Genomic DNA, 5,000 nt, shown 5'->3' on the forward strand with positions numbered 1-5,000 from the left:
GTCTTTTGGGTGTTTGATAACCTTTAATGTGTCTCCCAGCTCCCGTCTGTCCTTAACCTGCCCCTAACCCCTATAGGTGGCCATCATTGACGTGAGGGGTCTCCAGCAGCATGCCTGGAGATACTTGTGTGTGGATGAGGGACACAGACTCAAGAACCACAAGTGTAGGCTGACCAAATGAGAGAGAGAGAGAGAGAGAGAGAGAGAGAGAGAGAGAGAGAGAGAGAGAGAGAGAGAGAGAGAGACTGTGTTGTTAATCTGTCACTAGAACCTTAAAAACACTCTTGAAAACCCTTACAACTTCAAATAGAGCCTTTGGAATGTAAAAATGTTGTTAATCTGTCACTAGAATCTTGAAAACCTTTACAACTTTAACTAGAGCCTTTGGAATGTAGAAATGTGGTTAATCTGTCACTAGAACCATAAAAACACCCTTGAAAACCCTCATAATTTCAATTAGAGCCTTTTAAAAGAGTGTTTCTCTTGTTAATGATGCAATAATTTTGTTAATCTGTCTCTAGAACCTTTAAAAACCTTTGAAAATCCTTACAACTTCAACTAGAGTTTTTAAAAGAGTGTTTCTCCTGTTAGTAATGCAGAAATATTATTAATGTGTCACTAGAAACATAAAAACACCCTTTAAAACCACAGTAACTTCAACTGCAGTCTTTTAAATATAGGTAGCAGCGTTCTCAGGGATGTTTCTCTAGTTAGAAATACAGAAATATTGTTAATCTGTCACTAGAACTATAAAAACACCCTTGAAATCCCTTACAACTTTAACTGGAGCCTTTTTAAGGATAGTTTGTGTAATGTTGGGGTTTTTGGGTGTTTTCTGGGTGTTTTTGAGGTATTTTTGGGGCATTTTGGGATGTTTTTTGGGGTGTGTTAGGATGTCTTTGTGTGTGTAATTTTGTTTTTGTGGTTTTGGGGTGTTTAAGGGTGGGTCTGTTAAGTTTTGGGGCATTTGGGAGTGTTTTGGTGGGTGAAAATGTGTTTTTGGTGTTTGTCAGGGATGTTTTGTGTGTTGGGATGTGTGTTTGGGGTGTTTTTTTGGTGTTTTTGGTGTGTGTTGGGTGTTTTGGTATTGTTTGGGTGTTTGAGGATGTTTTGGGGTGTCTTTGGTGTGTGTCAGGCTGTGTCAGGAGTGTTTTGATGTGTTTGGGGTGTTTTGGTGTTTTTTTGGGTGTTTAAGGGTGTTTTTTTGGTTGTTTGATAACCTTTAATGTGTCTCCCTGCTCCTGTCTGTCCCTAACCCCTACAGGTGGCCATCAGGGATGTGAGGGGTCTCCACCAGCATGCCTGGAGATACTTACGTATGAACGAGAGAGAGAGAGAGAGAGAGAGAGAGAGAGAGAGAGAGAGAGAGAGAGAGAGAGAGAGAGAGAGAGAGAGAGAGAGAGCACTCTTGAAAACCCTTGCATCTTCATCTAGAGCCTTTGGGATGTAAAAATGTTGTTAATCTGTCACTAGAACCTTGAAAACACTCTTGAAAAACCTTGCTACTTCAACTAGAGCTTTTGGAATGTAGAAATGTGGTTAATCCGTCACTAGAACCATAAAAACTTGAAAATCCTTACGACTTCAACTAGAGCCTTTGGAATGTAGAAATATGGTTAATCTGTCACTAGAACCATAAAAACACTCTTGAAAACCCTTACAACTTTAACTAGAGTCTTTTGAAAGAGTGTTTCTCCTGTTAATAATGCAGTATTTTGTTAATCTGTCACTAGATTCTTAAAAACACTCTTGAAAACCAAAGTAACCAACTACAGCCTTTTAAATACAGGTAGCAGGATTCTCAAGGGTGTTTCTCCTGTCAGTAATGCAGAAATATTGTTAATCAGTCACTAGAACCTTAAAAACACTCTTGAAAACCAAAGTAACCTCAACTACAGCCTTTTAAATACAGGTAGCAGAGTTCTCAAGTTCTCAAGGGTTCTCACTAATGTTTGATATTGTGATATTGTAATTCCTATGTAATTATGTAATTTCTTTCTCTCTCTCTCTATCTCTCTCTCTCTCTCTCTCTCTCTCTCTCTCTCTCCTCTCTCTCTCTCTCATCTTTAAATGTGATCTTTTCCCTCTCTCTTATTTTTCTCAAAACTTTATCTTTGTGTCTGTCTGTCTGTCTGTGTTTCTTTGTGTCTGAATACTACTACTACTACTACTACTAAAGTTTGCATTAGTAGTAGTAGTAATAGTAATAGTAGTAGTAGTACTTGAAAATCTATTATTATTATTATTTATGAGAGAGAGAGAGAGAGAGAGAGAGAGAGAGAGAGAGAGAGAGAGAGAGAGAGAGAGAGAGAGAGAGAGAGAGAGAGAGAGAGAGAGCCCTCCCCATATTTCTTATTCCTCATTTAATTTATTTATTGTGTTAATGGAAGTCTCCCCCCCCCCTCCTCCTCCTCCTCCACTGTAGATTATGTAGTGTACCACAGAAAGCCTTGTAGGGGCCAACAGGCCTCCTGCTGCTGCTGTTGGTTCTTCCTTTCTTTCTTCTAGTCTCAGTGATAATAATAATAATGAGAGAGAGAGAGAGAGAGAGAGAGAGAGAGAGAGAGAGAGAGAGAGAGAGAGAGAGAGAGAGAGAGAGAGGGTTAAACATGTTCATTTGAATACAGGTGCAAGAGCTCTCTCTCTCTCTCTCTCTCTCTCTCTCTCTCTCTCTCTCTCCTACTACTGTAGTAGTAGTACTACTACTACTACTACTACTACTACTACCACCTTTGTATTTAGACATCCAAATTTTGCATAGACCATCACAAAATAATTTCTTTAGCTATTTAGGCCTATGGGGATGAGAAAAAATTAAGAATATTTCTTTTTATTATTTTACATTAATTTTGACATAAGAATAAACAAATTTTGTTACTTTTAATTATTTCCATTGAGATTTTTTAGGCTTGTATTTAATTTTCATTATTTTTTTCATAAGCCTAAGATGATTTTATATTGTTTTTGCTATTGTGTGGTTTTATTGGTGTATTTCTCTCTCTCTTTCTCTCTCTCTCATTCCTTCCCTACCTGCCAAGGCCTACAAATCAATAACTTGCTTTAATTTCATCACAGGAATTTTGGGGCAAGTGGAGAGGCCCAGAGAGAAAAATATTTGAAGGATGCTTAAGTGAAGATAATATTTAAAGGATTTGTGGGAAAAGGAAAGTGGATGAAAAGGTTAGTGGAGAAAGTTTTGATTTGTTGGAGAGGTTTTGTGGGGTGGAGAGGTGGTGGTTTTTTTGGGTGGAGTTGTGGAATGTCTGAGGGTTGTTTGGGCCCCGGAGTGAACACTTTGTAAAGAGTTTGTGAAAAGTAAAAAGGCAGCTTTTGGCAGATAGAATTACTGTGTAACATGTTTTGTGTGATACAAGTTCAGAGTGTTCATAACTTTCCATTTTCCCAAAGTTGCACTACTCTTTTGCAGACGTTTGTCTCGTGCCAGCGAACGTCCTGTCTGCAGTCGGACTGGTGGTGCCGTGTTGCAGGCTGTGACGTCAGGAAGAGCCAAATGGAGGGTGTCTACAGCCAGAACTTGCTGCTGCTGCTGTACAGGTGTCACAAGCCAGGTGCCACAGCACACACCATGCATTGCTGTATGATTTGCATGTCTATTGCCAATAAATAAATTTGTGACTATTCTTATATATGTGAAAAAATATAGAGTTTCCTAACAGTGTGGTATAGTGTAAAATGAATTGTTTGGTGGTAACAATTCATGCCCAGAAGAAGAAAAAAAAAAAAAGCCAGGATTAACCCACCCCAAAAAAAGTTTAAGATACAATTTGAACACAGAAACCCCATCCGAGCGACACCGGAGTCGCTTGGACAGGGCTTCCTTGTGCAAATTGTATCTTAAACTTGCTTTTAATAAACCAAGTTAATCCTGGCTTTTTTTTTCACCTTAAGGGCATGAACTGTACTCCAAGAAAGGTTGTTTATTTGCAGAAGATATTATTGACATAGTACACAAGACGGTATATTGAATTTTTATTGTTTTAGTGTATGACAAGTTAAACACACAACAGGATAAACATGGCACTTCTTTTCCTTATTACTGGAGTAATGGAATGTACAAAGCTTACCCCAAGTCTGAATGGTGGTGGTGGTGGTGGTGGTTGTTGAGTACAGAAGAGGGACTTGCTACATTCTTCCCAGACTAGAGAACTCTTGCTCATTCTTGAGTCCTTGTGTCAACTTGAGTGCGGAACAAACTCTTCCTGGCGAAACTGCCCACAACTCTTGTGCCTCCGCAAGTGTTGAAGGTTGCCCGTTGTCCCCCCGCAACTTGAAGGGAATTTCAGGCGTTCTTCCTGCCGTTAACTGTTTGAGTCTAAACTCCTGCTTAAAATTCTTGACTTCCTTGACTGCAATGAAAACTCTTGTACCAGGCCCTCTGCTCTGTGCCAACGATACTGAACACCTCTTGTGGGGCTTGAAGGCGGCGATGCTCGGCCAGTCTTTCTTGTGAAACTCGACTCCCCGATTGCAACGGAGCACGTCAGGCCCGGTGTGGCACCGCTATTTGACGACCAGATGCCAGCAGTGCTGAAGCAGGTGTTGGCAGAGATTCCTGCGGGCCGTTCAGGGATGGCGAAGTGGAAGCTGCTCACTTCACACCTGCAAGGAAAACTGACCATTAGTTCCTACACACATGAAGCTTGTTGTACGCGCCGAGATTCTCTGTAACGTGTTTGATGACCACTTCCCTACAAAACTAAGACTACACAAGATACATGATGAGAAAACAGAGGAAGTTTGACAAGCACTGCATGGTGTGACAACTGTGCCGAGATTTATTATGAAATGCGTCTAAATTCCACACTGTCACATTCAAGAAAGGAAAGAGAGAGAAAATCTACCTGGGGCTAATGTCTCGGCCAATCGGAGAGCAGGATTGTTGGCGGCACTGCATACACACATGCACAAGAATGAACTCTCACTCTATCTCACACACATGACAAACATGTAACACATAATCAATACTAAAATATAAATAA

The 5,000-nt window shown here is 40.2% G+C and overlaps 2 long non-coding RNA genes across 5 annotated transcripts in view; one reads left to right on the top strand and one right to left on the bottom strand.

The window, feature by feature from the left end:
- The window catches only part of LOC135093851 (uncharacterized), an 8,931-nt gene extending 5,363 nt beyond the window's left edge, over positions 1 to 3,568 (top strand). For both annotated transcript variants that reach the window (XR_010263508.1, XR_010263506.1), the window contains exons 5-6: positions 3,076 to 3,180; positions 3,428 to 3,568. This is a non-coding gene — a long non-coding RNA (uncharacterized LOC135093851). The remainder of the gene's footprint in view (positions 1 to 3,075; positions 3,181 to 3,427) is intronic.
- The window catches only part of LOC135093852 (uncharacterized), a 5,292-nt gene continuing 3,110 nt past the window's right edge, over positions 2,819 to 5,000 (bottom strand). Inside the window, exons 2-3 of one of the 3 annotated variants that reach the window (XR_010263511.1) lie at positions 4,086 to 4,620; positions 2,819 to 3,611 (exon numbers count right to left, since the gene is read on the bottom strand). This is a non-coding gene — a long non-coding RNA (uncharacterized LOC135093852). Of the gene's footprint in view, positions 3,612 to 3,977; positions 4,621 to 5,000 lie in introns of those variants that run through there. The other 2 variants (XR_010263510.1, XR_010263509.1) reach the window with 2 other exon arrangements.

Source organism: Scylla paramamosain, chromosome 44 (genome assembly GCF_035594125.1).
Source record: "Scylla paramamosain isolate STU-SP2022 chromosome 44, ASM3559412v1, whole genome shotgun sequence".
In the NCBI taxonomy this organism is placed as follows: Eukaryota; Metazoa; Arthropoda; class Malacostraca; order Decapoda; family Portunidae; genus Scylla; species Scylla paramamosain.